This window comes from Macrotis lagotis, chromosome 3, assembly GCF_037893015.1.
Source record: "Macrotis lagotis isolate mMagLag1 chromosome 3, bilby.v1.9.chrom.fasta, whole genome shotgun sequence".
NCBI classification, from domain to species: Eukaryota; Metazoa; Chordata; class Mammalia; order Peramelemorphia; family Peramelidae; genus Macrotis; species Macrotis lagotis.
In genome coordinates, this window is record NC_133660.1 from 297343525 (window position 1) to 297367627 (window position 24103).

General features: G+C 34.0%; 1 pseudogene; it reads left to right on the top strand.

Moving 5' to 3' along the window:
* Positions 1-549: 549 nt before the first annotated feature.
* LOC141516871 (olfactory receptor 10AG1-like) lies at positions 550-1506 on the top strand (annotated as a pseudogene).
* The last annotated feature ends 22597 nt before the right edge of the window (positions 1507-24103 follow it).

The following is a 24103-nucleotide window of genomic DNA, read 5'->3' on the forward strand; positions in this document are numbered from 1 at the left end:
TAAAATAGCCCTTGAAAGAATAACTGAATTACAATAAGCAGAGGAAATCAGAGAACAAATTTCCAGGCCTGGAAAAAGATCATAAGCACAGATAGGTTGACAAAAATATATGAAACAATACAGTTGGTATTTGTTGAAAAGTTCATAGTATGTCCTTTTACTCTTTGTTTTGGCATAACTTTCATTAATTCTATGGCTCCTATTGCCAACAAAATACAATAAAATTGAATGGAGATGCTAAATATGGCATAGAATATTCTTCCTTTTGATAAGGATACCTTATTCTAAGAATGATAGTTATAGGACTTTTTCAGAATTTTGTGTAAGATGATCAGTCATTTATTGGTTGATTTTTGAGTTTCTTCCTGAGAATATAAAATGTTAGAATTGAGAAAAGAATTAAAAGAATATACTATAGAAGATGAGATCTTGGGATGATAACAAGGGATCTGGAAGGTCTTCAAATCCAACATTTGCTATTTGGATAAGGGAATCTTAGTACTTTAGAAGAAAAATGATTGCTTCCTTCTGAATTTATCTTTTCTACAGGTAGAAGACCTAATGGCACAGGAGAATCTGACAGTTGTGACCGAATTCATTCTTCTGGGATTTTTTGACTTTCCCAACCTCCAAGGGTTTCTCTTTGGGATTTTCTTAGTCATCTACCTAAGTATACTATTAGGAAATAGTATGCTCATTATCATAATCAAGAGTGATCCAGCTCTCCATACTCCCATGTATTTTTTCCTGGGGAACTTTTCCTTCTTGGAAATCTGTTACACATCAGTCATTCTCCCTAAAATGTTGGCAGATCTCTGGACCCAGAAGAAAAACATTTCATTGCTAGCCTGTGCTCTACAAACTTGCTTCTTCTATATTTTGGGAGAGGCAGAGTGCTTGCTTCTGACTGTGATGGCTTATGACCGTTATGTGGCCATATGCAAGCCTCTCTATTATCCTCTCATTATGAATCAAAAGGTACGTGTCCTACTGGTTGTGGTTTCCTGGATGTTCGGGGTACCAGTATTGATAGGTCAGATATATCAAATTTTTTCTATGAACTTCTGTGGTCCTAACAAAATCAATCAGTTTTACTGTGATGCTCCGCCATTATTCCAATTGGCCTGTGGGGACACATATAATGTAGAGGTCTCTGTCCATGTTGTTGCTCTACTATTCATCACAATTCCTTTTCTATTGATACTCACATCCTATGTCAAAATCATAACTACCATCTTAAAACTGCCTTCAACCTCAGGGAAATCCAAAGCCTTCTCTACGTGTTCTTCCCACCTCATGGTTGTATGTTTATTCTATGGGTCTGCAAGTATTTCGTATTTGCAACCCAAATCCATTCAATCAGCAGCATCAGGCAAAGTGCTTGCTCTTTTCTACACAACTGTTATCCCTATGTTCAACCCACTGATATACAGCTTGAGAAATAAAGATGTCATTGCTGCATTGAAAAAATTACTTCCTACGTGAATGGCGTTATGGGGCAATTAGTCAAAAGTGTCTGTTGATATTCCTCATTATTAAGATGTAAAATGATCAACCTCATTCTCAACCTAAGAAAGTGGTAATTTTACGTAGGTCTTTTGTATTTTCAAAGAAAAACTCTCAAGGAGCTCTCATTTGAGTGAATTTTCAGTGCAATAAGTAGAAGTATATTTTTATGGGAAGAGTAGAAGAAGAGAAAACTAATGATTATATTTTTGACTAAAAAGTCAATTTAAATGTAGATGTGCATGTGAGAGGGGGAGAGGAAGAGGGAGAGGGAGAGGGAGAGGGAGAGAGAAAGACAAATAGGCTGAAACAGAGAGAGACAGCAACCACACATATGGGCAGAGAAAAAGTAACAGAAAAACAAAAAAGTAGACAAACAGAAAAACGGAAAAATTAATTTGTTGGATAGATTAAGTCATCGTATGCTTTTTATGATTTTATAGGCCTTTACCATAAACTCAGGAGATGGTTCAATATTAACTTAATTATTCTACTTTTAAAGTAGATGACTATATTTTAATTATTTAATTGCTCTTTTCCCCAGATTTTTTTAAAATATTCTGAAATAAGACAACCATTTTCCTCCTCTATTTGCATTATGGGTCTCTTGTCTATCAAATGAAGAAAAGAATAAGTTTATTGAGGAAAATTCATTTTACATATAAAACAAGGAAAAAGATTGTCATACTTCATATAAATTTAAGAGTATAACATCCATTGATATGATGTAAATTAATAGAATAATAAATTTATAAGAATCTTTGGAGTTTATTTGTTCCAATTTGTACTGGTATTGAATTCCTCTACTGGCAATGAAAGGTCACTTTTTTACCAATGTTTTATTAAAACATTTTCAATTTAGTTGTTGCAGTTGAGTTCACAATCTACAGCAAGTCAAAGAGCTTATATTCCTTCTGGTCATTTCTTTTTCTTATGAGTTTCCTTCCTAATATCAATCTAAAATTTGTTTCTCTGCAATTCTAATCCTTTCCTTTTTTGTTCTGCTCTCTAGGTTCAAGCCAAATGCGTCAAATATCTCTCCCTTTTATGAAAGACCTTCACATTTATGAAGATAACTATAATTTATCTTTTCAGGATTCTCTATTTTAACCACCCAAAACATCATATATTAGAGTCATAAATTCACCTTCCTTGGTATGTTTCCTAATTAGAGATTTCCTCAAAAGATGGAATATAGAATAAAGCAACACTTTCCACTGTTGAACTGAGAATGTATAGTTTTCTAGTTCAAAATTGAATAGCACATTTTGTGCAAAGATTTCATTATGTTTTATTGTCATGATATTACCATATTATCTATGAATTTTCAGACAACAAAACTATTAAATATTTCTCTATCTCATTTCTTAAAATAACTTGGTATCCTCACAGTTCAGAAAACTCAAAGATATTGCATAGTAATTTAAAAAAATGAAATCCACATACAAGATTTAAATATTTCCTTCATTAAATTACCATTAGTTAAGTGTCACAGTGGATAGTACACTGACTCTTGAGTCAGGAAGAAAATTCAGGATGATAAGTTAAAATCTGGCCTCAGACAATTCTCAGCTATGTGACCCTAGTAAGACAACCTCTTTTTTTCCTCATCTATTAAATGAGCTGGAGAAAGAAATGGCAACCCATTGAACATTGCAAATAAGGTCCCACATAGTCAGAAATACTGAAATGATTGAAAAATAAAGCAGATTCTAGCTTCAATACATCTTTTGTTTGGATCTGCCAATTTTTTGCATTATATGTTACCCTTTTGTATATCCTCCCAATCTAAATCACAATATGAAGTGATTTGTCTCAACCATTTGTCAGACTTTCCTCCTAACTTTGTTTGGTCTTAGAAGATCCTGACAATTAATGCTATCTTTGTGTTTTATCTATGTTATTGAGTGACATTTGAGATATTACAGAGAACACTGTGTGATGTTCATTTTCAGAATTATTTCAATATATCTACTGAGCCATCTCTATACACACATATATATGTATGTATGTAGGTATGTGTATCTAGAAATAAAGATAAGTTTGCCAAGGTAAAATGAAACTGGAAACTTTACAAAACTTTATAGCGCATCCTTAGTGCCAATAGGGTACTTTGATTATTAGGCTAATTAATGCTCTTTTAAAGCAAATTGTTTTATGTCTATATTAAGAGAGAGAGAGAGAGATGAATTAATACTCATTCAGTTATATAAACTGCTATACACATATTTATAAATATCTCTCTGCATGTATATTATAAATGCATATATAGGCATACACATGAATTTATGAGTTTATTTTATATATATATACAAATGTTATATCACCTATGTTATCATAAACACATGCTATAGAAGTGATTTAAATATATGTATATACCATATAGCTTGTGTATGCTGTACATGATCATATATTGCTAATACACATAATATACAGGAACACTTATATGCCATAATACAGATCATATATCTATATGCATAATATAGATTTTATTTTTTATATTTAATACAATTTTAATTGTACAATAATTTAATACAAACTTTTGAATGTATATGTGTGTACTCACATGCATGCATATAGAGATAAACATGACATAGTGAAATATGTCCATATATAATAATTCATGTACATGAACAACATGTGAGTATTGTATAATACACAGTTGTGTACTGGAAAACTCATGTGACATGTATAGTTATGCTATGCATTCATAGGATATGATATAACATGCAAGTATATATAATATACTAACTATAGTTCCTATACATATTCATTTACTTTGGTGCACGTGTATAGATATGCAAACACACAATAAACTGTATTTATGTATAAAGACCAGGAATAAAAGATATAGCAAGACATGGTTACAGGAATCTGCTGTTTGATAAACCCAAAGAGTCCAGCTTCTGGGATAAAAACCTCTCTCTTTGCTAAAAACTGTTGGGAAAATTGAATCTTTGTCTGACAGAAAATTGGAATGGACCAACATCACACCCTCTTCCAAGATAAAATCAAAATGAGTACAGGATCTAGAAATAAAAGACAATATTATAAGAAAACTAGAAGATCAAGGAATAGTTTATCTCTCAGATCTATGGAAAGGGAAGCAGTTAATGACCAAGGACAAGATGGAGAACACCATTAAAAAACAAACTTGTGAATTTTGATTACATTTAATTAAAAAGATTTTGCACAAACAAAATCACTGTAACCAAGATCAAAAGAAGTGTAGTAAATGTGAAAACGACTTTTACAATTAGTATTTCTGACAAAGGACTCATTTCTAAAAGATACAGAGAATTGATTCAAATTTATCATAATACATGTCATTCCCTAATTGACAAATGATCAAAGGATATGCAGCGGCAATTTGCAGATGAGGAAATCAAATTGATCCATAGTCATATGAAAAATTGCTCTAAATAATTATTGATTAAAGAAGTACAAATTGAAACATTTCTGACGTACCACCTCACATCTCTCTGACTAGCCAATACTACCAGAAAGGACAATGATCAATGTTGGAAGGCATGTGGGAAACTGGGACACTAATACATTGTTGGTAGAGCTGTGAATTCATCCAAACTTTCTGGAGAGCAATTTAGAATTACACCCAAAGAGCAATAAAAAGTGTACATATCCTTTGATCCAGAAATACCACTACTGGTTCTATACCCTGAAGAGATCATGAAAAAGGGTTAAAAAAAACTTGCAAAAAATATTCACAGCAGCTGTGTTTGTGGTTGTAAAAATAAATTGGAAATCAAGGGAATGTCCATCAATTGAGGAATGGTTGCACAAATTGTGGGATATGCAATATTATGGAACACTATTGTATTAAAAACCGAGAGTGATGAGAATTCAGAGTAGCTTGGAAGGATTTGGATGAACTGAAGCTGAGAGAGATGAGCACAACCAGAAGAACATTGTCTACCTTAACAGGAACATGGGGGTGGTGATCAAACTTGATGGACTTGCTTATTTCATCAGTGTAACAAACAGATGAAATGTTGGCATATCTGTGATGGAGAATACTATCTATATAAAAAGAAAGAATTTTGGATTATAAACAAAGACCAAGGACTATTATCTTTTATAAATTTATAAATAATTTATAAAAATAAAGATCTCTTCTCTTATCATGTAATTTTGTTATTTCTTATGTTTCATTTTTTCCTTAAGGATATGATTTCTACCAATACATTCAATTTTGATCAATGTATAGCAGGGAAATAATGTAAAGCCTATAAGACTGCCTTCTGTAGTGGGTCAGGGGAGGGAAATGATATTGGGGAAAAATTGTAAAATGCAAAACAAGATAAAAAAGCAGTCCTTGTCAAATAGTTTGGCAATCAAAACTTTTTTGGGGGGTGGGGGGTGTCAATGATATTTTTTGATTGACGGAGTTAATCTTTTCATTGTCTTTTTTTGTAAAGTTTTAAATTTATTTTAAACTTAAATACAAATTAAGAAAAGAAAAAATATTATGTTATCTCCAGAAGAGATGATTCAATATAAAAAAATAAATTTCCATTTCAAGAATATAATAAATTCTAAACGTTGTTGTCAAAGCTGCCCAGATTTTCTTGGCTTCCTTGTAGGTTATCTTCTGTACTCTGCTGTGCCCTATTTATTTCATTTCACTCTTCCCCCCATCACAGAATGTTTTATCCTCATGCACTGTTTTATAGATATATAGATAATATATACATATATCTGTAAATCTATATATAAGATGATTTCAATAATTTATTGGGATGAAATTACTTAAATAGTTTAGTGGGTAAATTGATCTTTTTCATTTTGTTCTTACATACTCCTCAGCAATAAATACTGTTTCATTTAATTAAATCTGACTATTTGTATAATGTGTTTTATACTTATGCTCATATATTTCTTGTGATTCTTCTGGCATATATTTTATAATGTCCAGTTATGATAAATACTCTAAAATATCATTGAATAATATTGTAGCAATGTTTTTCTTTTCCTTGAATATATTTTTGCTTTAGCTTTTTTTCTGAAACCATGATTACTACTCCCACATTTTTACATAATGAATTCTACTGCTGCTCTTTATTTCATCTTCTAGGTGTCCTTCATATTGGTAACATGTCCTGAAAGTAAAATGCTATTAAATTCAGAATTTTAATCTGTAAATTTGCATTTTATGGGTAAATTCATCTTATTCACATTTTAAGGTATACTCTGTATGTTATTTTCCTCACTATCCTAATTCTACTTTTATTCCACCTCTCTTCAGCTTTACTTCTACCTGCTCTACTCCTCTTATTCTTTAACTTATCCACTCCCCAAAAATCTCTCCCTTATTTTCCCCCCTTTCCCTATAGCCTTGCCCTCTTATTTCTTTATGAATTTAGAAGGGTTTTATACCTGTCCATATATATATATATATATATATATATATATATATATATATATATATATTTTTAATCTTCATTAACCCATTCCTGATGAGAGTAAAGTTTCAACTCTTCCTGGCCTAGTGGCTTCTTTTGGGTGATGTTCTTCCTTTTATGCATAATTTTACGAGTGATTACACCTTTTTATCTCTCTCTCTTTATAATTATATTTTTAGAAGCACATCATCATATTCAAGTCAGCCCAAATCTTTCTTTCAAACCACCCAAATAATAATGACAGTCAGATAAGAAAGGATAATGTTTTCACATATAAGAATTAATCAATTTATCTTTATTGAATTCTCTTTTTTTTATTTTTTACAAGGCAATAGAGTTAAGTGACTTGCCCAAGGCCACACAGCTAGGTAATTATTAAGTGTCTGAGGTCAGATTTGAACTCAGGCACTCCTGACTCCAGGGCCGGTGCTCTATCCACTGCGCCACCTAGCTGCCCCTATTGAATTCTTTATAAATGGTATTTAATGGTATATATTAATGTTTACCAAATATTTTTATTGACTGTTATAAGCCAAATTTTCTCCTAAGTTGTATTGTTTTGTCACAAATATCTGAAATCTTTCAGTTTGTGAAATATACTTTTTTTTCAGTCAGGATTACACTTAACTTTGGTAAGTTACTCTTCTCTGTGGAATATAATAATAGAAAATCAATGCTTTTTTTAGAATAAGAGAAGCAAGGTCTTGTATAATCCTTAGTGTAACTACACACTATTTAATTTTTTTCTATTGTTTCCAATATTTTTCCTTGTCCTTAGAGCTTTGAAACTTGGCTATACTATTCCTGCCAGTTTTCTGCCTGAGTTATTTCAGGGGGTGATCAATGGATTTGTAGTATTTCTGTTTTCCCTTCTTATTCTAGTACTTTGGGGGATTTTCTCCTTGAAATTTCTTGTAATTTATATCAAGATTATTTTTAAAAAATAACAGTTTTCAGATAGTTAGCTAGTCTTATATTATTTTCATCACTTTGCTCTGCAGAGCAATGTATTTTCTGATGAGATGTTTCACATTGTCTTCTATTTTTTCATTCCATTGATTTCTGTTTTCTTTCTCGGTTTCTTAGAACATTCCAACTTCTCGTTGTCCGATTCTAGTTTTCAAGGAATCATTGTCTTCCACAAGTTTTTGATCCTCATTTTCAAGCTTGCTTACTTGCTTCTCAAACTTTTCTTGATTTTCTTGCATTGCTCCTATTTTTTTCCTCTATTTTTCCTAGATCTTTCTAATTTGTTTTTTATAGTACTTCTTTTATTATTTCTAAAAATTCAAACATTCTAAGAATACTTGGGACCATCTGTTATTTCCTATTGAAAACAGATTGATTTTGTTAGCCAAATCCTGATCTCTTCTATCTTTATATTAGTTATTTATGATTGGGTTCTTTCTCCTTTGCTTACTCTTTTTTATGTTTTATATTGTTTTATCAGCTATTATTATAATCATCTAAACTTGAAGTCTGAGAAATGATAGCAAAGGTCTCAAGTCCTCTTTAGTATCATTTTCTGAAGTCAGTACTGGGAATGAACCTTGTGCTCTCCTCACCGCTCCTAAACTTTGGCTAGGCTCATCAGTCATATGATCCCACAAATGATCCTGCTTTCTTAGATGTCTCCAGCGACTAAAAACTACAATTGTCCTCTCTGCACCCAGAAACTTTGCTCTTCTTGAGAGGCCCACAGCTTTTGGGAGTCTTAGCCCCTCTATTATTGCACTCTACAGGTGGATGATAGCTTCTCTATCCTGCAACAGCAGCCCAGGCCAGAATGTCTGGTTAACACAGCAGTGTTTGGTGTCCCTCAAAAATAGAAGGTCCTCAACAGTCAGATCCTCATCATGGTGTGGTGGATAGAACACTGGCCTTGGATTCAGGAGGATGGGAGTATGAATCCAATCACAAATCCTTTTCTGTATGAGCTTTTTCATGTATGAGCCATATACAAGCATCCTGATTCATATCTGGCCATTGAACACAGATGGTTCTGGAGGAGAAAGTGAGACTGGTGACTTAGCACAACCCCTTTCACTCAATCTAATTGATGTGCTTTTCATGATGTCACCTCCCTGATGTTGTGGTCTTCTTTGAAAATGAGGGACAAATATGATGATGATGATGATGATGACGATGATGATGATGATGATGATGATGACGATGTCCCAGGAATGAATATTTCTAAGACTTCAAGTTCTCTTGCAATGCCAGCAGCAACTAAGGCTAGTTATTTGGTGACTCTGTAGAACTGACCTGTAGATATGTTTACATCATTTGGTCTTCTCAAGTTCTTTTAGGAGAACTTCTGCTTTATCTTGACTCTTATTTCAACTGCTCTATGTTTCCTCTGAGACAATTTGCTTCTTTTCTTATGGTGAGAATTTGAAGAGCAACATTTTCTGACCTACTCTGCCATCTTCTCAGAATTTTCCTTTTTTCTTATATTTCATGAAAACTTTCAATATTAGATAATTCTCTTAGGTTTATATGGTTTTCCTCTTTACTTCAGCATTCTAGAATACCAGACTTAAAAAATATATATTTCAAATGCTGCCTTGCACAGAAGTAGCCTGACTGCTACTAGAAAGCCATCTAAGTCCATCTATTCCACATGTGTCTTTTTTTGTAATTATTTATTTGTAGGTTTCCATCTAATTAAAAATTACACGATAAATTTATTATAAACTTAAAAGGAATATCAAGTTGGACATTATATATCTGTAGGTTCATGTGTAGTCTTCTTATATTATTCTACTTTGCTAGAAAAGGCTAGATTTACTTTCATAAAATAAAAAAAAATAAATACAATTTTTTGAACTGGGGAATGTTCATGTCTTCTTTTTATCCTTAATGGCAATAGGTGGAACATTTTTACAAATACCCTTGAGGGGCAGCTAGATGACACAGTGGATAGAGCACAGGCCCTGGAGTCAGGAGAACCTGAGTTGAAATACAGTCTCAGACAATTAAATCATTATCTAACTATGTGATTTTGGGCAAGTCACTTAGCCCATTGTCTTGTACAAACAAAACAATAAAAATACATTTGAAAAATAAATGTTTTGCCTTTGAATCCTTTGTGTTCCAAGATTGGAATATTAAATAGATTACTAAAGTAATTTAGATCCCATGCTCTAGACTAATGAGTTTCAAGTCAGAACATAGTGACTAATTATCTAACCAAAGGCACTGAAAGTTACCTACATTTGGCATCATTGTAGCCCACCTTGCCTTTCATAAGAAACTAATCCAAATTGTTTTCTGTTTCCCCTAAAACCACAACATAGTATTAGTCTAGTTCCCTTCATTGGATCTTTATCTAATTTGGGCCCTCTCCAATTTCCTCTTTTCACTTTCATTAACACTCCATCTCTTTTTTGCGACCTTTATCTTTCTCAATCAACACTCTGTATTTTAGTAAATAACAAATAGTATAAATTTACATTTAGAAATATATACATTTTCCCATAATCTGTTTTTCCTTTATCTTGGAAGGTATTTAAACAACTTAGTTAATGTTTGAACTAAGAATTATTCCTAACTAGAATTGTGACTTGAACAGAGAGAAAAGATCTTTTAAAAATCAAATACTTCTACACCAATATATGAATACAATAATGACACTAAAATACATTGTAAAATTACTACCTGGAATGTAAAACAGCCTAATTACCATTTTACAGGTAAAAAAATTCAGGCTGAAAGATAGAGATTGTGCAATAATGAAATAGTTAAGAAGTTCCTGAGTGAGATATGCAAGATGGACTCAGGGTTCAAAGACCTAAATTTCCCTATTCAGTAACAATCCGTCATTAAGAGTTATTCATTTAACTGGATTTTGAGCCAGAATTACTTTCATCTCATTAAAACATAATAAACAGCATGAGAGAAGTGGTATTCCCACAGGGCTAGATAAGGCAGGAACTATTTCTACTTAAAGAGTATAGAAGCTTTTTAGAAGGCAGTTGTATGATTTTTGTAAAGAATGGTTTTAGGTGAGAAATAGTCTTAGTAACTATTGAACTGGCAATACTAATGAGAGCACTGAATTCAAATCTACACTAAAAACCATTGTGTAACTTTGGCCAAAATTATTCAAATTCTTACCCAGTCCCCTAATCCATATAATGGACAGGACTTTAACACCAACATTAACTGCTGATGTGAGATTTGATAAGATGATATATCTTTGTAAGCATTAAAGAAGTTCATGAATGCCACTTTCTTGCATATATTAAAGAAAGCAGCTAAATATGATTTAATTCCAACTTAGAAAAGTAAGCATGGGATCTTTTGCTTCCTATCCTGCAGTTTCCCTTACTTCTCTTACTTGAGTTTATGGTTTGAATTCTCACTGATACATGAGTTTTCTGGAAGATCTGAATTTTATAATCCTCCTCAAAAGATAGAGACTAAAAAAAGAGTCTGTTTAGGAAATGAAAGTGTTGTAGAATATCCCAGATCACTGTATCATCCAAGGTATAGGAGAACCCTTCACAAGTGGGCAAAAAAGTCACCAAATAAATTCATTATGCTTCTTTATAACTGTCATTATTTTATGGTTTTGATTTTTATTTCAGCCACTGTAATTTCTCACAACATTTCATCCACTTAATTTCATGCTTAGAAAGTTGAAAAATTTAAAAAAAAGGAAAACATTAGAACAACCATACATGATCAGTGTTCTAATATTCCAGTGATTAATCCACTCCCAAATCTCATGTTAAGAAGAGGAAAGCAGGCTTTGTCCATTGATTTCAACATCCAAGATTTGATAGTGCCATTAACCTGTCTATGCTTTGTGTTAATGCTGAGTCAATTTTCAATATGGTTTACTATACTTTAATTTTCTTTTCTTCTTTCAATCATGAAAAAGCCTTCCCAAAATCTCTTTTATTTCTGATTTTGTTTTTTAACTACAATATTTAGATTTCCATATGTGCCTAATTATTCACTGATAAATACCTATTCCATTCTGTATTTTAAATATTTGCTTTATTTCCACAGTGCTATGACTATTTTACTTTCTGTGTGAATCTTTCTGTCATTGACCTCTAACAGTGATCAGACTGCTGATACAAAGGGAAAGCATAGTTTAGTGAAATTTCTTGCAAAATTCCAAATGCATTTTTGAGAATGTTGGATCCTTTAAAAGCTTCCACACAAGGTTATTATTATTCTTGTCCTCTTGTTGGAATTCCAAAATTGACTATGCAGTTTTTTGTTATTAAACCAATTTAGTGAGTTTGATGTTAAACAGAGCTGTAATAATTTTCATTTTTCTATTAAGTGAATAAGTTTCAATGAAAACTGCATTGATATTATTTAGTCTATTAACTATTTTGCAAAAGTATAATGCATGGGGTAATTAGGTGACATAGTAGATAAAAACATTGGAATTTGAAGCTAAGTTGAAATTTGACCTCAGAAATTGCTATCTATTTGATTCTGAGTAAATCATATAATGTCTGCTTCTGTTTCTTCATCTAGAAAAAGAGAAAAATTGTAGCATCTACATTGTAGGTTTGTTCTGGGTTCAAATTCAGATTATAAAATTCATTATCTCTGGAAATCTTAAGTTAATTAACATCTGTCTACCTGAATTTTTTTGTTTTTTCAGACATTTGACTCCCCAAGACCCAATTTGGGTTTTTTCCTAGTAAAAGAAACTGAAGTGGTTTGTCATTTTTCTTCTTGAGATCCTTTTTCAGATGAAGTACTGAAAAGAGAGTTAACTGATTTGTCCATAACTAGTAAATATTTGAGGCCAGATTTGAATTCAGGAGCATAAATCAGGAAGATTTTCAGATTTGAGGTCCAATATTTTATCCATTTGATCATTTCACTGCTCCTGACTCAGTTTACTCAAACATAGTATGGAAAATTATTTGAATTGCCATCAAGTACTTTGGGATACAATCTCTATGAAAGTCAAAGATAATAGAAAGGACACTAGATTCAAACATCTTTATTACAGCTTTCTTTTGATCACAAAAGTCTTTAAAGAAAAGTGTATTTATTCATTGAAAAATAGTGATATGTTTATTAATATAACTTTGCTTTGTGTTAATATATGTTGTTATATTTTTATGTGTTCTGATATTATTGCACATAAGACAAGAATCACAGTATATTAAAATATATATGGAATACATGAAATGACAATGCTATTATAGTCTTCCACAGGCCTGAAATAATTATATATAAATGCAAGTAACCATTACTAGGACTTATATTTTCTGATAAAAAGTGAGTTTTGCATAATTGTGAAAGCAAGTGAACAAAAGAAAATTTTTAAAAAGAACTTTGCTGTAGGATTGTATTTAAATTTGAGGAAGTTGCAAGATAGAGTTTGGAGCTTTTTGATACATGTTTAGATTAGGGCACAGTGGTAGAGAGCAGTGACTTAGAATCAGAAGAAAAGAAAACTCATCTTCATTGAGTTCAAATCCAATTTCTGACACTTACTAGTTGCGTGACCCTGAGCAAGTCACATAATTCTTTTTGTCTCAGTTTCTCATTTGTATAATGAGTTAAATAAGGAAAGAGCAAACTCCAAATGGGCTCATGGACTGTCAAACAGAATTGAAAAATGGCTTAACCACCACAAATTATTAAAATTAAAGGGGAAAAATCAGGATTCTTCTTAATCAGGATCAGCCGTAGTTTCAGCAGCATAGCATTGAAACATGGCTTCCTCTTTTTAAAAGAGAAATAGCAGATTATCCATGAAGTATTTGACATGGTGAAGGATTACACATGTTTTGCTTAATTTTTTTTGAGAAGACTTGTGCTGTTTACATGTCAAATATGTAAGATTACTCAGTGACATGACTGTATTATAAAGAAGCTTTCCTGATAGCGTAGATTGAGAGGATAAAAACAGAAATTGGAAGAATGCACCAATCTACCTCCTGAAAGTGATCCCAAAATGAAAACTCCCAAGAATATAAGAGACAAATTGCAGACCTCCAGGGTGCAGGAGAAAATATTGTAAGCTTATAGAAATATACTGTGGAACCAGAGTCATGAGCACACAGAATTTAGCAGTTTCCATATAAGGAAGTGGAATGCTTAGAATATTATCTTAGGGAAAGGACTGCAAACAAGAATAATCTACCTAGTTACAGTGAGTAATTTGGGAGAAATTGAAATTTAATCAAATGTGTCAGCTAGGTGATGCAGTGGATAGAATACTGCCCTGGAGTCAGGAGGACAAGAATTCAAATCCAGCCTCAGACACTTAATAATTGCCTAACTGTGAGACCTTGGGCAAGTCATTATTAATCCCATTGCCTTAAATAAATGAATTTTTTAAAAACCTCACAAAAGAAATTTAATGAAATAGAATCCTTCTGGGCATTCTGATAAAAGGTCCAGAGATGAATAGAAATTTTAACATTCAACAAAATCATTCAAAGAAGCATAAAAAGGTAACTGAAAGATATTATAGGGTATTCATTGGAGTTCACTTGTTGATATTACTTTATGGGAAGATGGAACCTGTAACTAAAAGAAAATTCACCTTTATTACTGTGGTTAGAAAGTATCCATACAGACAGGAGCATGGGGAAAGTGAGTCAATAATGTTGAAATCCACTTTTAAAAAGTAGGAATGAGAAAGTGGAAAACATGGGGAGAATGGGGGATGGTGAAGAAGAATGGAGGGGAAATCTAACATAAAAGAGGCACACAAGGAAAAGCAAAGGGGAAAATGGAGACATATCAGGCAAAACTTGAACCTCTCTTCCATTAAAATTAGTTTAAAGAGAAAAGAGTAATTGTGTATATGCATGCACACATAAACACATACAATCAATTGTGTATTCAATAGAAAAATAGAAGAGGAAAGGGAAGAAACAGGGAAATGACAAATCTAGGATAAAAAGGAAAACAATGGTTAGATGCAAAATGGACTTTTGAGGATGGACAGAATAAAAAGGAGAGAAAAGGATAAACAGAAAAGAATAAAATGGAGGGATTTGCACAATTTATCGTCAATAGTGAATGCACTTATGATATAGTTCTTTGGAGTTATATGTCTCATCTTGTCATAAAGGATAGTAAATAGTTGACCTCCAATGAGTTCGTCATGATAACTTTCATATTTAACTTTAATGTTTAATTTAATGTTTCCCTCATTGAATTGTTTGAATCTGAAATTTTCTGCTCATCTCTAGTATTTATATCAAGAAGGCACAGAAGTCTTCTATTTCATTTAACTAATCCATAAAAGGCAAGAAAATTTCAGGCTATATTGGAAACCAGAATTCAGAAATATGTTATTTATTTCTTTTTTAGGTTTTTGCAAGGAAAATGGGGTTAAGTGGCTGGCCAAAGGCCCCACAGTAGGTAATTATTACATGTTTGAGGCTGGATTTGAACTCAGGTACTCCTGACTCCAGGGCTGGTGCTCTATCCGCTGCTCCATCTAGCTGCCCCAAAAAGTGTCAATAAAGAGAGACTTACTTGGGATAGGAACACACAAATTTAAATTGAACAGAAGGATAAAACTCTATTACACTTCAATTTAAATGAAAAGGCCAGAAAAGAGAGTCATAAACACAGACAAAGCATAAGCAAGAATAATTAAAATTTGAAATTATAATCAATGAACCTATATTTCACTAAAAGATAAGAGAGATAATGAAGCAATAGCAAGTTTCATTGATAAGGGTATCATTTCAAAAAATATGAGAGAATAGAGAAATTCATAAAAATTAGTCATTACTAAAGTCATGTATGCACAAACACATATAATATGCACATATAAATGCATTCACAAATATATACATAGGATTTGTTTTAAGAAGAAGAAATCAAATAAAAATTCTATAAAGCATTGTTGATTAGAGAAAAAGAGTTTAAAATACCTTTAATGCATCACCTCACACCTATCAGAAATGACAAAATGTTAAGAGAGAAAGAAGGAAAATTTTTGCATTAGTGAAATATGGCTGGAAAAGTGAATTGTCTCAGTCATTCTGGAGAACAATATGAAACTATTTTTAAAGGGACATAAAACCATGCAGACTCTTTCTTTCCACAATACCACCACTAGATCTGTACCACAAAGCTATGAACAAAAAAAAGTACCTTATATGTATAAAACATAATTATAACTGATATTTTTGTAGTGGCAAAGAATTAAAAATTGAGATGCTCATCATTTGGGGAATGACTGAACAAGTTGAACCATATGACTGTATTATAAATGTCAAGCAAACACGGGTTCTAGTTTGAAAGAAAAAATAAAATTTCCTATTGGCTAATGACAAAAGAAATGAGAAGAGCTAGGAGATCATTGTGCAAATAAACAACAATGTAGTAATGAGTTCAATTTTAGAAGACTAGGCTACTCTGATCAACAAAATCATTCAAAATAATTACAAAAAACTCCCAATGAAAAATGTTATTCACCTCCAGAGAGAGAATGAATGAATACTTAGTACAAAACAGTATATGATCTTCTTCCTTCCTTGCTTCCTTCCTTGCTTCCTTCCTTCCTTCCTTCCTTCCTTCCTTCCTTCCTTCCTTCCTTCCTTCCTTCCTTCCTTCCTTCTTTCCCTTCCATTTCCTTCCTTTCCTTTCCTTCCTCCCTTCCTCCTTCCTCTTCCTCCTCCTCTTGCTTCTTCTCCTTTTCTCTCTCTCTGTCTCTCTCTGTCTCTCTGTCTCTCTGTCTGTCTCTCTCACTCTCTCTATTGCTCTCTCACTCTCCTTTTCTATTTAACTTTTTTAGTTGTTTCTTGGCTATATGGCTATGCTGGAAATATGATTTGAATGATTTCACAAATATAATTGATATATTGTTTGTCTTCATTGTGGAAGGGGAAGGATTGAGAGACAGAAAGACAGAGAGAGATTGAGAAACAGATAGAAAGAAAGGATGTAAAGAATGGCATTGACAGGGTCGGGGCCAAGATGGCGGAGAGAAGACAGGCACAGTTCTAAAGTCTCCTGATCTCTTCCCCATCTATCACATGAAACAAACCTCTTAAAAGAAATCTGAACCAGGAAACCCAGAAAGAAAAGCCAGGAGAGGAAAATCTACCTCAGGATTCATCTCCCCCAGCAGCCTTGGCTGACTACCAGAAGGTGAGTCTGAGCCCCCAGGGAAGATCAGCCTCTGAGCCTTCTCTGAGGGCTCGAAAGCTGGACCTGCTGGATCAGCGGTGGGGCTGGACGAAGGGGGCTTGGGTCCGCAGGGAAGCAGAGGCGCTGGTGTTGGTGCTGCCCCCCTGGAGCTTGGGTAAGGGGCCTCGGGGAGAGGTCTGGTGCAGGACAGCTGCAGACACCATCCCTGGGCTCCTCAGGTCTGAGAAACTCTGAGCCCATGCCTCCATTGCACTGAGGCCTCTTCTCAAATGCAAATTACTTCTGCCTCAGGCCCAGGTGTGTGAGCAAAAGAACCAGCCCAGCTGAGGAATCACCTCAGGCCAGGGTAAAGCCCACCAGTGATTGAAGGCAAAAGAATTCAATAGCTCCAATTCCCTCCCTCAAGCAAAGGGAGAAGACCTGGCAACCAAGGTCACAGACACCCCAGAGAGGGCAACCAGCTCCTCCTACTGGCCAGCCAGAGAAACTGCACTCAGTAAAGCCTTTAGAGATCCCAAGCCCAGGGGAACCAGCCCCACCCAACTCAAGGTCTTAGCATAATGAAGAAGGGTCAGCAGAAAGTTGGATCCATAGAAAAATTCCTGGAAGGGAAAGACCCCAACCCAGAGTGACCTGGAACCTCTGAGGAGAATACAATCTGGTCTCCAGCACAGAAAGACTTCCTTGAAGAAATAAGGAAGGAGTTTAAAAATCAACTGGAAAATTTGGGGGAGACAATTAATACCTTGCAAAATGAGAATAATTCTCTCAGATCCTCAAATGAGCAAATGGAAAAAGAAATTAATTCTCTCAAAACCTCAATTGGTCAAATGGAAAGCTCTTTCAAAAGTAGAATCGACCAATTGGAAAAGGTTAATGAAGAAAACTCCTCCCCGCAAAAAATAATGGAGTCTACAGAAACTAATGACTCCACGAGATGGCAAGAGTCAGTTAAACAAAATCAAAAAATAGAAAAAATAGAAGCAAATGTGAAATAACTCATCAACAAAACCACTAACCTCGAGAATAGATCGAGGAGGGGAAACCTGAAAATTATAGGACTTCCTGAAAACATTGAAGAGAAAAAAAAGCCTGGACTTAATATTACAAGATCTAGTGATAGAAAACTGCCCTGACATCATGGAATCGGAGGGCAAAGTAGTTATTGAAAGAGTACATCGATCCCCACCCAAAAAAGATCCTAAAAGGAAAACACCAAGGAATGTTGTGGCCAAACTCCAGAACTATCAGATAAAAGAGAAAATCCTGCAAGCAGCCAGAAAGAAACAATTTAAATATCTAGGAGCCATAGTAAGGATCACGCAGGACCTGGCTGCATCAACTTTAAGGGATCGAAGGGCCTGGAACTAGATATTTTGAAGAGCATGGGAGCTTGGAATGCAGCCAAGAATCTACTTCCTTGCAAAGCTGAGCCTTCTCTTCCAGGGAAGAAGATGGACATTTAATAAAATGGAAGAATTCCAAAAATTTCTGATGAAAAGACCAGAGCTAAACAGAAAATTTGGATATCAAACAGGAGGTTCAAGAGACACATGAAAAGGTAAAAAAAAAGGGGGGGGGGGTGGTAAAAGGAAAAAAAATGCAATCCAGCAAGTTGAAACTGGCTATATCCCAGCATGGGGAGGGGAGTAGAGACTTTCATAAATCCTGAGAATCCTGAGAAATGTAACTCAAACAGAGAGAATATACCTAGCCAGAAATGCTGGACATCCATGACCTATCCATGAGACTGATATCTAATGGGATGTAACTGGTTTTAACTCCACTGGGGAGAAAGACTCTAATAACTCTCAGGAATTTGGACTCTATTCAACAGAATCTACTAAACTAGAAGGGACAGACACTCAGAATTTTCTATGACATAGATAGAATGATCTAAAAAAAAATACACTATCTCCCTAAAAACGGGGACAGGAAAGAGATGGGAGGAGGGAGGGGATTGAATGGAACAAATCTCATTACACTAAGTGGTACAAAAAAACCTATGGTAATAGAGGGGAAGAAGGGAGCAGGGAATCTTCTCATCAGACTTGGCTTAAAGTCAACCTACACATATTCAGTTAACTTATAAAACATCTAACCTCTCAAGAAGTAACTGGGGAAAAGGGGAGGGGAGACAGAGAAAGGGAAGGGGAGTGGAGGAAATAAGGGGAAATAACAAAAGGAAGGGAAGGGAACAGGGAAAGGGGAAAGAAAGGGGAGGGAGTGATATAGGAGGGCAAACACACTGAAGGGGGTGGTATTCAAAAACAAAATACTGGGGAATATGGATAAAGGGGGGGAAAGGGGGGGAAAATACAAACAGAGGGAAGATAGCACAGAGGGCAATAAAGAATTAGTAATCATAACCTTAAATGTGAATGGGATGAACTCTCCCTTAAAACATAAGCAAATAGCAGAGTGGATTAAAAACCAGAATCCTACAATATGCTGCTTACAAGAAACTCATTTGAAGCAGAGAGATACATATAGAGGAAAGGTAAAAGGTTAGAGAAAAATATATTTTGCTTCAGCTGAAGTAAAAAAAGCAGGGGTAGCAATCCTTATCTCAGACAAAGCAGCAGCAAAAATAGATAGAGTTAAAAGAGATAAGGAAGGAAACTTTATCCTCCTAAAAGGTACCATAGACAATAAAGTCATTTCAATATTGAATATATATGCACCCAGTGGGACAGCACCCAAATTCTTAGAGGAGAAGCTGAAAGAATTAGAGGAAGACATAGACAGCAAAACTCTACTAGTAGGAGACCTCAACCTCCCACTATCAGATCTAGATAAATCAAATCATAAAACAAACAAGAAAGAAATTAGGGAGGTAAATAGATTGCTAGAAAAATTAGATATGGTAGACTTATGGAGGAAACTGAATGGAGATAGGAAGGAATATACCTTTTTCTCTGCAGTACATGGAACTTATACAAAAATTGACCATGTACTAGGGCATAAAAACCTAATGATCAACTTCAGAAAGGCAGAAATAGTGAATCCATCTTTCTCAGATCACAATGCAATAAAAGTCATATGCAATACTGGGCCAAGGAGATATAGACCCAGAGCAAATTGGAAACTGAATAACCTCATCTTAAAAAATGAGTGGACTAATAAAAAAATTATAGAAAGAATAAACCATTTTATCCTAGATAATGATAATAAGGAAACAACATACCAAAACCTATGGGATTCATTCAAAGCAACTCTCAGGGGATATATTATAGCTCTAAATGCTTATATGAGTAAATTGGAGAAAGAGGAAATGAATGAACTAAACATGCAACTAAAAAAAATAGAGAAAGAACAAATCAAAAATCCCCAATCAAATACCAAATTAGAAATTTTAAATATCAAAGGAGAAATTAATAAAATTGAAAGCAAAAAACCTATTGATTTAATAAATAAAACCAAAAGTTGGTATTATGAAAAAACCAATAAAATTGATAAACCTCTGGTCAATTTGATTAAAAAAATGAAAGAAGAAAACCAAATTGCTGGTATTATAAATGAAAAAGGTGAACTCACCACCAATGAGGAGGAAATTAAAGTAATAATTTGAAATTATTTTGCCCAACTTTATGCCAATAAATTTGATAATCTAAGTGAAATGGATGAATATTTACAAAAATATAAATTGCCCAGGTTAAATGAAGAAGAGATTAAATACCTGAACAACCCTATCTCAGAAAAAGAAATTCAACAAGCCATTAGTGAACTCCCTAAAAAAAAATCTCCAGGGCCTGATGGATTCACAAGTGAATTCTACCAATTATTTAAGGAACAATTGGTTCCAATCCTATATAAAATCTTTGGAAAAATAGGGAAAGATGGAACTCTGCCTAACTCTTCCTATGAAACCAATATGGTACTGTTACCTAAACCAGGAAGAGTTAAAACAGAGAAAGAAAATTATAGACCTATTTCCCTCATGAATATAGGTGCAAAAATCCTAAATAAAATCTTAGCAAAATGACTACAACAAGTCATCATTAGGATAATACATTATGATCAAGTAGGATTTATTCCAGGAATTCAGGGTTGGTTCAACATTAGGAAAACTGTTAGTATACTCAATTATATCAATAACAAACCTATCAGAAGCCATATGATCATATCAATAGATGCTGAAAAAGCTTTTGACAAAATACAGCATCCATTCCTATTAAAAACACTAGAGAGTATAGGAATAAATAGACTGTTCCTTAAAATAATTAGCAGTATCTATCTGAAACAATCAACAAGCATTATTCTCAATGGGGAGAGGCTAGAGGCATTCCCAATAAGATCAGGGGTTAAACAAGGGTGCCCATTATCACCACTACTATTCAATATTGTATTAGAAATGTTAGCATCAGCAATTAGAGAATAAAAAGAAATTGAAGGAATTAGAATTGGGAAGGAAGAGACAAAACTCTCACTATTCACAGATGACATGATGTTCTACCTAGAGAATCCCAAGAAATCATCTAAAAAACTACTGGAAACAATTAGCAATTTTAGCAAAGTTGCAGGTTATAAAATAAACCCCCATAAATCCTCAACTTTCCTATATATGACTAGAAAGAAACAGCAGGAAGAGCTAGAAAGAGAAATTCCATTCAAAGTAACCTCAGACAGTATAAAATATTTGGGAGTCTATTTGCCAAGACAGACTCAGACATTTTTTGAAAACAATTATAAAACACTTCTCACACAAATTAAATCAGATTTAAATAACTGGGCAAATATTAACTGCTCATAGATAGGTAGAGCTAATATAATAAAAATGACAATTCTACCAAAACTAATCTGTTTAGTGCCCTACCAATCAAAATTCCAAAAAATTACTTTAATGAGATAAAAATTGTAAGTAAATTCATATGGAGAAATAAAAAGTCAAGAATTGCCAGGAGCTTAATGAAAAATAATGCAAACGAAGGTGGCTTAGCACTACCAGATCTAAAATTATATTATAAAGCATCAGTCATCAAAACTGTTTGGTATTGGCTAGGAAATAGAGTGGTGGACCAGTGGAATAGACTAGTTGCAAAAGCAGGAGAGGATTATGGTAATCTGCTGTTTGATAAACCCAGAGAGTCAGGCCAACTGGATAAAAACTCCCTCTTTGATAAAAACTCCTGGGATAATTGGAAGTTAGTGTGGAAGAAACTTAGATTAGACTAACACCTCACACCCTATACCAAGATAAGATCCAAATGGTTACAGGACATAGACATAAAAAACAATACTATAAGCAAATTAGAAGATCAAGGACTAGTCTACCTGTCAGATCTATGGAAAGGGGAACAGTTTATGACTAAGGAAAAGTTGGAGAACATCACTAAAACCCAATTAGATGACTTTGATTACATTAAATTTAAAAGTTTTTGCACAGGTAAAACCAATGTAATCAAGATCAAAAGAAAAGTCGTAAATTGGGAAACAATCTTTGCAACTAATGATTCTGATAAACGACTCATTTCTAAAATATACAGAGAACTGAGTCATATTTTTAAAACAAAAAGCCATTCCCCAATTGACAAATGGTCAAAGGATATGCAAAGGCAATTTACAGATGAGGAGATCAAAGCAATCCATAGTCATAGGAAAAAAGGCTCTAAATCATTAATTATTAGAGAAATGCAAATTAAAGCTTCATTGAAGTACCACCTCACACCTCTCAGACTGGCCAGTATGACCAGGAAGGATAATGATCATTGTTGGAAGGGATGTGGGAAATATGGGACACTATTACACTGTTGGTGGAGCTGTGAACTCATCCAACCCTTCTGGAGAGCTCTTTGGAACTATGCCCAAAGGGCAACAAAAATGTGCATACCCTTTGACCCATCAATACCACTACTGGGTCTATACCCTGAAGAGATGAGGAAAAACGGTAAAAACATTACTTCTACAAAAATATTTATAGCAGCCCTGTTTGTGGTGTCAAAGAATTGGAAATCCAGTAAATGTCCTTCAATTGGGGAGTGGTTTAGCAAACTGTGGTATATGTATGTCATGGAATACTATTGTTCTATTAGAAATCAGGAGGGAGGGGATTTCAGGGAAACCTGGAGGGATTTGCATGAACTGATGCTGAGTGAGATCAGCAGAACCAGAAAAACACTGTACACCCTAACAGCAACATGGGAGTGATGTTCAACCTTGAAGAACTTGCTCATTCCATCAGCGCAACAATTGGGAACAAATTTAGGCTGTCTGCAAAGGAGAGTACCATATGTATCCAGATAAGGAGCTGTGGAGTTTGAACAAGTACAAGGACTATTCCCTTGAATTTGGAAAAAAAAACCCAGATGTCTTATGCTTTGATCTGGTTACCTCTGAGAATTCTGTTCTCTTTAAGGATATGATTTCTCTCTCATCACACCCAATTTGGATGGAGGTACAACATGGAAACAAAGTAAAGACTGAGGGAGTGCTATCTGTGGGGTGGGGGTGGGGGGAGGGAAGCAAGATTGGGGGAAATCTGTAAAACTCAAATAATATCTTTAATAAAAATTAAAAAAAAACTAGACAAGAAAAAAAAGAATGGCATTGACAAACTTGGGGGGTATAGATCACTTCTAAACAGGGTTCAACCTTCATCTCATAAAGGAAGTAAATAAAGCATTGAGAAGGTCAATGACTACTTTATGGAAAGATAATGAGGTTTAGTGGTGACATTTGAACTCATCTTCTACATTCAGATTCAGTCATCTTTATATTGTACCAAGCAAACACACTGAACAAGTCAAACTGGCTAGAAGGGACTGGGACATTCTTGGAAAAAAAAAGAATATCAAAATTGTTTTGGTACATTTTATTGCTCTCAGAACACTATCAACCATATCAGTCCTTTTGGCTCCCACTATCCTTCCAGAAACAGACTTTCTTTTACTAAAAGCTGATTTCTCCTATGTCTCATGTAGTTTTACCAAAACTATATTCCTGTTTATGCTCAAGTTTAAAAGTCTCTGAATTGGTCAAATTTACCATGTCTTTGTTTCATTCCTCCAGAAAATGATTGTTATATATCCTAGAGTGAAAAGGATAAAATGGGTTGATGAATGTAAATGTAT